The following is a 12639-nucleotide window of genomic DNA, read 5'->3' on the forward strand; positions in this document are numbered from 1 at the left end:
GAAATTATTAGAAACACTTATAAGGCAAAATTAGGAAATTTTGCTATGTGCTAGTTAAATTAAATTAGTTAAATATTAAAACTAAGAAAAAACGAAAAAGCTATCAAAATCTAACTAATTACTATTAAGATATGCGGAACTTAAGCATCGAAACCGGATTAATTATCAGAGTAGTTAAAAGAAAATGATCAGAAACAGCTATAAGGCAAAATTAGGAAATTTTGCTATGTGCCAGTTAAATTAAATTAGTTGAATATTAAAACTAAGAAAAAACGAAAAATCTATCAAAATCTAACTAATTACTACTGAGATAAGCGGAACTTAAAGCATCGAAACCGTATTAATAATCTTAAGTAACAGAGAGTTGTAGAAAGGTGATTATTAGAAACATCTATAGGGCAAAATTAGGAAAGTTCGCTACGGGCCAATGGCCAGTTATAGCAATTATTAACGGTCACCACTTTTTAAAACCTATGGCTACTTTTTCGAAAATTAAAAAATTAAATTTAAACGATTAAAAGAGCTTTTGTTATTAATAATGCGAAGCACTTCCTTCGAAACATTTCTCAAAATATAGGAAACGAATTTTTAAAATTAAGAAGAGAAATTTTAGATAATGTAAAATAAATTAATTTTCAAAATATTATTTAAAAAATCCTAATAGTACTATGAACATGGTTTGCGATTTCGATAAAAAAAAAAGTGGCGATTTGCGGACAATTTATTAGTCACCACTGATTAGATTTAGCCATGCGTCAGTTGGCAACCGTTATTTTTCCCTACAGAAACACTCAGCAGCTTCATCAGGCAATCAAACTACTTTTGATGTTTTCATCTCGCCTTCTTTGTGATTAATTCTTCAAATTTCAATCTCGCTCCTGTTTCTAAAAAAAATACGTATTTACTACAATTTCGACAAGAACACTAAGTATAATGATGCTGATTGCGGAAAATTCCGTATATTTCTGTTCGGTGCAACTCAAATTGAGTTGTTATTCAGATTCTCTATACACAACAACTATTAACTATTTTTTGACAAATTACAAAATATATATTCGGAGCAAAAAAATTTATGAAAAATAATAATGAAAAAAAAGCACCCATCATTTAGAAAAAAGAACGAAAGTTATGAAATATTTTCACTGCTCGTATTCTTCATTCTTAATGAAACTGTATTTGTCAAATAAGTTGCTACAGTAACAAGAAATAACACGAATTATGTAGCAAGTGCAGAGGAGTTACGTTAATAACCGAATAACATTGCACGTTCTCAGTAGCCGGATTATGACAAGCTACTTTTTTCTTGCAAACTAAGCGTCGAACATTAAAAAAAAAAGGTATAAACTTTTTTTCGAGTGTCAGGCGATTGTTTTTTTCCTTACTAAATTCTTTAACTAAATTTTAATTATTAGATTCATTTTATTAGGAAGAACACTTTGTGAATAAAAATTAAAAAATTATTTTCTCCGTGTTATTACTTATTTTTAACAATTTGCAGTTTTTTTTCCTTAAAAAACACTATTACACCTTAAATTCTTATTCATTTTCCCTTAGCGATTCCCGAAAAAAAAAATTTTTTAATGAATATGCATAAAAAAAAATCAAGATATTGGGTTTTCAGGTAAATCATATCAACCCGTATCTAAGCATATAAAAACATATTTAATGTATATAGTTTTGTAAAGAATAGTTAACTTTCGATTATAGTTAACTTACACTTAAGAAATTTTGACTTCAATGAAACATTTAAAAACAAACAAACAAAAATGTGTATTAAAAAAACAACATGATTCTTCCATAATATCTACGTTTATACGAGGGTTGCTATTTATATTTCTGGCCTTGGTAACAGTAAGTGTTGCTAGGCGACCGCAGTCGATTTTAATCGAAAGTTTGATATTTTTAAACATAAATTCAGCAAACGATTTACCATTATAGCTTCATTTGTGTTGTTGACAGTAAATTGAAAAGTTCTTCTCTTTCAAAAAATGGAATTGAATCGTGAACATTTTCGTGCCATTATTTTTCATAACTTTCGACGTGGATTGTCAAGACAAGAGTGCTTCGATGAACTTAATTCTTTATTTAGCGATAAAGCACCATCCTACAGCACTGTAAAAAATTGGTATAACGAATTTAATCGTAGTCGATGTTCGATCCAGGACGAATCCCGTGCAGATCGTCCAAAATCCGTTGCTGTGCCAGAAAAGATCGATGCTGTGCGTAAACTGATAAAGCAAGATCGTCATGTGACATACCGTGAGATAGAGGCGTCTTTGGACATTAGTATGACTAGCATCAGAAAAATATTGCATGAACATTTGAGCGTAAAAAAAATTTGTTCGCGTTGGATCCCGCATAATCTGACAAACGCTCAAAAAAAGGCTCGTGTCGATTGGTGCAAGGAAATGTTGGAAAAATACGTTCAAGGTACATCAAAGGCTGTGTATAACATCTACACAGGTGACGAATCATGGATCTATGCACATGAGCCGGAAACAAAACAGCAATCAACTGTATGGGTCTTCCAAGACGAGGCAAAACCAACAAAAGTTGTTCGAGGAAGAAGCACATCGAAACAAATGATTGCCTGTTTCTTCGGCATTAACGGTCATGTGGCAACAGTGGCGTTAGAGCAACGCAGGACGGTCAATTCTGAATGGTACACGACCATTTGTTTGCCAGAAGTCATCGGAGAAATTCGAAAAAAGCAGAAGAACAGGCGAATCATTCTTCATCATGACAATGCGAGCTCTCACACATCGACTCAAACAAAGGCATTTCTGACGGAGCGAAAGATCGAACTGATGGGTCATCCGCCGTACAGCCCTGATTTGGCACCCAATGACTTCTTCTTGTTCCCACACATCAAAAATAAATTACGTGGACAACGATTTTCGACCCCCGAAGAAGCGGTTGACGCATTCAAAACGCATGTTTTGGAGTTACCTCAATCGGACTGGAAAAAGTGCTTTGAAAATTGGTTCAAACGCATGCAAAAGTCTATTGATCATCATGGAGAATATTTTGAAAAACAATAAAACCTATTTCGATCCTACATATTTGTTTTTTCATTATTAGGCCAGAAATATAAATAGCAACCCTCGTATAAAGATTGTTGGATAAATTAGATTTCGATAATGCTAAAATTCTTTTTAACCTTATTACGTCAGCTCATTGTGATTCCCTGGAATACTGTTTCATTCATATGAATGTCGATTTCCCTCTTAACGACATAGATACCTTCCCACCTCTCCATAGCACATGCAATTTGCACTGATTTGTCTCTCTCGGCCACTAGAGTTTTTATAGCTTTATTTTTTCGCTTTCAGCTATCGCAGTTTTTCTACTTTTATTTTTCACTTATATTTCCCAGTTTTCATTTGCAACTTCACACTTCCTGTTTTAAATCGCTTTTGTTTCCTCGTCAGACGAGTCTTGAGAATGGGCAATCTATTTTTGAGAACTCGAAACATAGTTGACTTTTATTTCCCTCTTCGTATGTTTGAAGCAAATAAAATTTTTAATGCATCGAAGATATAAAATTTCCAGTTCAAGCGGGAGAACTTACGATCATATGTGGAAAAATTACTTAAAAGTTACTTATTATGTCCAAAAAAAAGCAAGTTAACCGAATTAAATGTTTTAAAACTAATTAAATGATTTTTGAACCAGCATTTTTTTCATTTTTATGTTCTAATAAATGTTTTGCTCACTTTTACAAAATTTTGCAACCATAATATTTATAAGAATTTTTTATTCAAGATATTTGCACTTTTTTTTTAAATATCTAAAATAATTCAAATTATTAACAGAATAAAATATAAAAACACTACTGAAAGTTATAGAAGTAATTTATGCCATATTTGATAAAATCGTGAATTGAATTTCATAATTCTTTAAGGTTTTAACTTTTTCAGATGTATTTTTTTCCAAATGATATTAAAAATAATGAAAAAATAATTATTATAAAATAAAAAATAATTGACGTCACGTGAAAACTATGTACTAGGTCGTTTGAAAAGTCGGCAATCAAACAATTGCTTACATATTTAAAAAGTTGAATGAATTCGGACTTATTCCGTGACACGGTGCTTTAGGAGCACACTCGATCTCTAATAATTTTTAAGAAAAAAAACAGTATAATTCTGCAATGAGATAACTGCAAGTGACATAGTGTGGGTATCACGCTCCTGATTGGTTGTTGAAACGTGGCTTTTGCTTACGTTCGCAACTGTTCTTTTCATTATATTTCGAGTAAGCCAAGCCCTTCGAATATCAATTATCTTAGGTGACGCAATTTATATTCTTTCACGAAGTTCTTTCCCAAAGATTTCACTTCTTTTACGATAAACACCGAAGAGCCATTACATTATGACCACCCTCCATCTATAACAATGGGCTCGCCCAGGTTTACATGGTTTCTCGCCCAGGAACAATGTTTTCATGGGGCACATTAGGACCCATAATCCTCATAGAATAATCTCTGACGTCTGTAAGTTACTTGAACATAGTTGAAGACCAGGTTCACCCATTCATGGCAACAGTTTTTCCTGCGGGGGATGGTGCTTACCAACAGGATAATGCACCATGTCATAAGGGTCGAATCATCATGGATAGGTTCAAGGAGCATTCCAGTGACTTTCAAGTCATGCCTTAATCCCCAAATTCACCTGACCTTAATCCAATAGAGCATTTGCGGTCCTACTTGGAAAACCAAATTCGTGCTGCCACACTACCCCCTCGCAATGCGCTACCTCCTCAGACTACCTATCAGCACCTTGTGGAATCAATGCCACAGCTGGTGCTAGCAGTTTCGAGGGCTAAAGGTGGTCCTACATGTTATTAGCAGGGTGGTCATAATGTAATGACTCTTTGGTGTGTTTCTTACTTAACACAAAGCCATGTAGAACAAAAGCAAACTATGCATGCATCGAAGTTGCCTGGTACACAAACAAAAATATACCATGATAACAAGGAAATACGTAAACAAATAATAAATCTAAGTTAAATAATAGACGCAAAATAATTATATTTCAACAAATTCCACGAATGATACGGAGCTGTATTTTATTAACTTCACGTTAATTAACATTCTTACTTATGTAAAGAAACTTAGTTCAACTTTAACAAGCTATTTTGCTTATAAACTATCAGCTGCCACTGACGTCGTAGGTCAGGTATTGGGACCTCCTTCTTCTTCTTGTAGTACAAGTACCCAATTATCGTGTTTTGAAAAGATTTGCGTGTATTACTCAGAAGTCTTCATAATTTAAGAAGAACTTAGGTGAAAGAGAAAAATAACGAGTATAAAATTATATTAGGATGTAATAAAAATTAGTTTTAATAAACAAAAAAGTGACATCTTTTGCTTTTACAAAAAAAAATTTAAAAAAATTTACAAACAAAAACTTTTTCGATGGTTTTGCATGAAAAAGTAAGAAATAAAATATTGGGTGTAACTTATAACAATCGAGTTAATATAGCCTCAGTTATTTTCCGGATATTATTTCTTTTTATATAAAAATCATCTTAAAATATGTCGCAAGAATGTCTCATAATTGTTTTTAAAAAAATGAAGGAAACGTCGATGTTTTATTTGACGCTAATATTATTATTTGAAAAGTTTGGGGTTGCAATTTTAAACTTTCATATCTAAAGAAAAATTTTATTGATCTCATTCAAATTTTGATTTTTATAGGTTTAAATTATATAATTAAAAATAATGTAAAAATCTGTATTAAATTTTAAAAAATTTATGAGTATAAAAACAGATAATTATTTAATTTCAAATTAAATAATTATAATAAGAGACATAATTATGAACATTCATTTCTTCTTTAAAATTATATTTGCTTAAAAGAGTGTCATAATAAGGTTCAAAAATAATTATTTGATTGCCTTAAATAGTTCCAGAGATATTGCGAAGCACGCGATAAATGGAAAAGTGTTTCATATTAAGGGGCACAAACATTTTACCGCTTTCCTACCTAATCTTTTGAAACCTATTTTTAAAATTGTGGCTACCGTGTTATATTTTCGAGATTCAAGTATTCAAATCTATAGAAAAAATGAAAAAAAATTTGAGAAATCACGTTTTAGTGCCAGATAAAATTATATTGTCGTTTGCAGAAATATTTCGTTTATCGTAGGTTAGACCAGCGAATCATTAAAATTTCATCTAAGAACATGAAAATTTGATTATCAGAACAAAAATTGTTAATTAAAGCGTTCTTTCGAGCACAGTACTATAGTTTAGAACTGGCTGCTACAACTGCTAAAGCATTCATATCTATATTTTATTACCGTTCTTGTACATCCGACGCAATTTTGGGTTTACTGCTACTAATGCACTATTCCGTAACCTTGTCATTTTGAACCCTATCCACAAGACAAGATAACTCTTGGATCAAATATTGGAAGAAATTTGCTTTTATGGAGGACATTTTGATAGAACTAACCCGCATTTGCGTTTCATGGAGACGAAAACCTCCCACGATTAGCCTGACGGCAAGGAGACTCTAACCTATGATCCGACTACCACTGAGGATATTTTACATCAGCGCTGTGGTCGGTGAGAGCTGGGTACAGAATTCGTATCAACCAGCCATCGCTGGGATTCGACCCAGTTCACCGCATTGGAAGACGAACGCTCTATCCCCTGAGCCATCACGGCTCTGTACTTCGTATTTACTAAAAGTTTATGTCACTTTGGGACATTTGTTTCTTGCGCTCGTTTATTACAAAGAACCCAAACAATTTTGCAAATAAACCTTACATTCAAACAAACAAAACTTATCATGCACTTATTTGTTGTATTTAAGTATTTGGATTAGATTGTATATTATACGTTGTATAGTGAAGATAGGCGTTGTATTTCCAGAAATATCTCTTTAAATATAATTATTGGAAAGCGAATTACACATGATTGTCAATCAATCTTGATTATTTCACATTAATTAAAAATAACATTAAAAAGGGCCTGAGAAACATCATTGGGAATGATATGATAATTTTAAAAGATGTTATATGTTTCACATAACTCATTGATTTACTACACACAAAGTAAACATTAAGATCTATATATACACTAAGTATACATGAACTTATAGAAAACCAGAGTAAATTAATTCAAACCTGGGAAATCTTTTATCCACTACAATCTTGAATTACTCATGATCCTCAATAACTTGAAGTTTTTCTACACAGCACTGAGACCAATATTTCAACGATTTAAAAATTTTCAACAAAGCTGTAAATGATAAAAACCAAGCGTATACGAGTGCTTTCACTTAATTTTTTCGCCTTATGAGTTTAATTAGTCATTAGGTAACCGATGGAACTTTTATTTATTTATTTATAGGAATTACATACATTTGCAGGCTTGTGTGCTCAATTTAGGCTTATAAACCTTTGTCAAGTAGAAGGACTGATAGCAACAATACAGAGAAGTACAGCACGAAGATACATCCAGGGTGACAGCGGGATTCGAAAACACTATCTCCACACTTTGCACAGCGTTTGGCGTACGATACCGTTCGGCCAGGGAGGTCCCACATTTATGTATTATTTCACATACATAAGCAGGCTTGTGTGTTCATTACAAAGACGGCTTATAACCTCTTACAGATAGCACAATTAAAATACGACATCACCAAAATACATCTAAAGTTATAGCGGAATTCGAGCAAGCTTAGAGAGGGATCGACAAGACCAGGAAAAACCTAATTGGTCTAACAGCAAACGTCGGTGTTTTAAAACTAAGATACATTTTTCTTTCTCGTGCTGTTTTCTTGAAAACAAGCCAGTGCACTTTTGAGTTAGAGCTGAAGAATTCAACTTGTGTTACACCGTAATAAGCCAAATGACTAACGTTTCAGGCCAAAAAGATAAGGTTTCAGATTTGTACCCTTAGGTTGCTGAAAACTATCAGAGCTAGCAATTTATTTATTTATTTATTACTACACGTACATATGTAGGCTTGTGTATTCATTACAAAAAACGGAAGTCCTTGTTGAAGAACGTTGTTGTTCATTTACGTCGCACTAGAGCTGCACAATGGGCTATTGGCGACAGTCTGGGAAACATCCCTGAAGATGATCCAAAGACATGCCATCACAATTTTTGACCCCCGCTTCGGTAGCCCGACGACCTGCACGCGAAGTCGAGCACTTTACGGTAGAACAGTTTAACGAGGACCGATACCGTTCACCCTCGGTCCTTACGCAGGCTGATCCAAGTGGTCACCCACCCGCACACTGACCGCAGCCAGTGATGCTTGACTTCGGTGATCTGCTGGGAACCGTGTCTTAACAATCAGTCCACTGCGGGACTGTTGAAGAACGGATAATACAAGTTAAAGAAAGTCATCCAAAAAGTATATTCAAAAATAAGGTGGGATTCGAACCACTCGGTTTAAGAAGCCCCACCAAGTACTAATAGGTAGGTTCTTTATTTACGTCACACTAGAGCTGCTCAATGGGCTATTGGCGACGGTCTGGGAAACATCCCGGAGGACAATCCGAAGTCATGCCATTTCAATTTTGATCCTCTGCAGAGGGGAAGGCTCCTCTGCTTTGGTAGCCTGACGACCTGCTCGCGAAGTCGAGCACTTTACGGTAGAACAGTTTAACGAGAACCGACACTGCGCACCATCGGTCCCTACGAAAATTGATCAAAGTGGTTCACCCACCAACTTAGTGACCGCAGCGAGTGATGCTTGACTTCGGTGTTCTACTGGGAACGACGTTTTTACGATTGCTCCACTTCGGACCAAGTATTAATAGAATCGATCGCACATATGCATACTAAATATTTTTTTAAATTAAGTTAATATTTTTTTTTATAAATAGCAAAACTTGGTTCAAAATAATTGCACTTTTTTCTTAAAAAATAGATTTCTCAATAATTGATCAACCTCAAAAATTCATAGGTCGCCTCCTGGGCATGAGTCGTTGTTGAGCAGCCAAACACTAAAGAGCATGAGAGTAGCGGGTTTCCTGGGTGTATCTTTGTTCGGACCTTCACTGAATTGTGATATATGTTCTTCTATATTTACAGGGAGATTGCGATTAAAGCTGCGATTTCAAAAATCGATAGTTTTTAAACTACTCGTCAGAATGACCTGAGGTAATCAGAACAATCGTGAGGTAATGGGAATTTGTTTTGCGAACAAAATGCTAGGGGAAAGATCAAAAATGGATTTGTTACATACAGAAATGTTGTTAGCCAAATGGAAACAATAGAGTTCAGGGAACTGTAGCTGGAACAGATTCCTGGTCACCCATATCCTGCAATTTTGCGTATTTACAGAACCTTGCAAATGAATTTTCAAATTCACGTGCTTCCAGGTCAGCAGGTAGCAACTGCTGCATATGAGATATCTTGTACGGGTAACAGCTCAAAATGTTCCTTAGGACTTTACGCATCGTGCATATCGATCGGCATATCCAGCATTCGATCAATTCACCGTACACTGCTAATTCCAGCATGACTGTTCGTCTGTTCTTGTAATGCCCTAGCTACATTTGCCGAAATTGGCTTCCTTCCTCTACCCGTTTCACGTAAAATGAACCCGTCTCTTCGAATTTAGCAATCATTTTTCGCAAACCATTTGTGGTTATTGGACCCGATTTTTTGGATTTCAATGTCCGAAACTTCCTAATAGCTGTAAGTGCACACTCAGCGTTCTTATTTTAAAAAAAATTTCAAGAGCAGAGCACGATCCTTCATATAGCAGAGTAATAGAAACAGCAGAGTCATGATAAAGAATTCAGGCAAAGAGCTGGTGCTCTGCAGTTTCATAGCAGAGTAATTTGCATACCTCCAGACAACCCTGACAGATTTTGGAACTATTAGCTTCCTTCACCAAACAAAATTCTATTGCCTCACTATTGTTCCGGTATGGGTATATATATAAATGTATATATATATAACGTGAAAAGTCTTGACTTCGACGGCCGGCCGGTATATATATATATATATATATATATATATATATATATATATATATATATATATATATATATATATATATATATATATACACCGGTCATCGAAGTCAAGACTTTTCACATTACTGTATGACGAAACCACACAACTAACAGATCACTTTAAAATTTGCTTTAATGGTAACGTGAAAACAACAGTAAAGATGGTATAGATAACACACCCTAATTCCTAATATTAAGTTATTCATATCTAATAAGCAGAAAGAAATAAAATTTTCAGAAAAATGCAAATGAAAAAACTACCGATGTATTAGAAAATTCACTTCATTTTTAATGTATTCAGTATATAAATAAAAAGAAATTATCCACATGTAATAAATTTTGATTCTATGAAAATCACAAATTACATAAATTCAAAAAAATTAAAGATGTTTTACGAAGCTTTTAAGCCAAGAATCATCCGGGCAAATTAAACTTTATTTTAAGACAAGGGTAGAATTTCAATTTTTTATTTATACACAAAAAATTTATACATTTAATATCAACCATTAAAGATTGCACGCTAAATATTTATGTAATTGCTGGTGAAAAATAAAATAAAAAAAAATAAAATACGTAAATATAATTTAAAATTGAAGTTACTGATACAAGATGCAATATCTACTTTTATAATTATTATTATTTTTCTTTTACTTTATTTTAGAAAGTTAAGAACAAAGAACTGGCTTCTTTTTAAAACTAGTCAAACAGTAAGTGCAGCTAACTGCTGATAATTAAAATTGATTCAACAATATTTTTAACAAGGTGTAAATTAAAAAAAGAAAATAGCTGAAGTAATTGAATCAAAAATAAAATAAAAAAGAAATGGCAAAAAATGTTGCCAATTAGAATTGATGACCTGAGTCTAAATAAAGAAAAACATTTTGCAACAAACAAACAAAATTTTTGCCATTAAAATGGCAAAACTTTTTAAATAGCAAGATTTAAAAAGTCTCTTTCAGTTATATGAGGCAGCCAACTGCACCAATCACTTCAGCTGTTTTTTTTTTATTCATTTATTTTATTTTTTTGAAAGCCGAACAGGGAAACCTCTACAGTTCCTGCCACTTAAAAAAAAATAAAAGTAAAATAAAAAACAATCAAATAAAAATTGTCATGTAATTGAATGCTACGCATAAAAGTACAAAATGTGAAGTTTAAAAAAAAATGTGAATTCATATTTTGAGTATTTATAACTCTAGATAACTCAATATTTTTCCATTTTGAGTCATAAATATATATATTTTTTATAATTAAGTTATAGTGTGCATCAACTACATTAAGATAATTTAATTACAACACAAGTATTTGATTATCATTTCTCCTCATTTTCAATTGTGACAAATAAAATTATTTTGAATTCGGAATGAGTACCTTCTTTTAAAGATATCAGAAAATAGATATATTTTAATTTATATCAATTGCATATATTTCAATCAATCAATGCATGAAACTACAAATTATTTATCATAGTTTGATATCACTTATAAATGCAGAGAAATTCAATATGTTACTTTGAAGTTATATTACAGTACTTTGTTTTTCTCACTTTCAAGTTCCAAAATTATATCAATGAACGATCATAGAGGCAGAAACCCTAACTTAAAAACCTTCATGTGAGATGGAAAAAAAAAAAAACCTTTTGTCATCCCAGATAGCATGTAACCTTAAGGCAACCTTGTGTCGGAATTCTTTTTTTATTGTCACGAAAATGCTTGTACTAAAAACCTTTTTTCAATAAAGCAAAAATATTGCAGTTTCAAACCTTTCATCCTAAAAGGATTAAAAAATATTATTTTAAAGCTTTTTAAAAAGTATTATCACTTATGTCCATCATGACGTTTTAGCTGACGTCATACTTTCGATAGGATCAAATTGCATTGTCCATTAAAATTTCGTGACAAGCTGGATTTTAACTGAGCATACAAGACTTTGCGAAAAGAAACCTTACAATTACCTAGATTTAAGATTATTTTCACCTTGAGACTAGCTTTAATAAAGGTTTTTTCACGCTTGAAAACAATAAGTCAACCTCGATTTAAGATTTTTATATAGAAGGTTGTTTTCTAAGGTTTTGGATTAGGGTAATGTGCTCAGAATAGAGCAGATTGTTACAGATCTCGTTTTAAGGTTAAAAGGTTTACACGCAAATTGCATAACAAACATTTTTAGGTTTACATTAAAAGATTTTTGCTGAGTCAAAATAAAACTTATTTTGCAATCTGGGATGGTACATCTTTCAATCAAGAGACATATTGAACCATTGAAAAATATATTCCAGACAGATAACAATTATAAATTCAGATCAAAGATCCGAAGTTTAATAGTTTTCTTTAAAGTAAGGGCTTTCAGTATGTAGTTTACTAAGAGTGTTTTATGCACTCTGCACACTAAGGCACTTTATGCTAAAAAAAAAAAACCCACTCTTCCAAATGAGTAACCTAAAATATATGTTGTTTTCATTTAACCATAATTTTCTACCATGGGCCTAGAAATCAGTCATTTTTACAATGACTGATTGCTATTGATCTTCTTTAATCTGTAACATGCATCATATAAAGTCTTCGGATAATCGAATAACCCACTAATACGAATAAAATTTAATGGAACCAAATCATTTTATATGAAACTAATGTTAAATTTTTTCGTT

Source organism: Parasteatoda tepidariorum, chromosome 7, assembly GCF_982258835.1.
Source record: "Parasteatoda tepidariorum strain Cologne lab strain chromosome 7, Ptep-v5.0, whole genome shotgun sequence".
In the NCBI taxonomy this organism is placed as follows: Eukaryota; Metazoa; Arthropoda; class Arachnida; order Araneae; family Theridiidae; genus Parasteatoda; species Parasteatoda tepidariorum.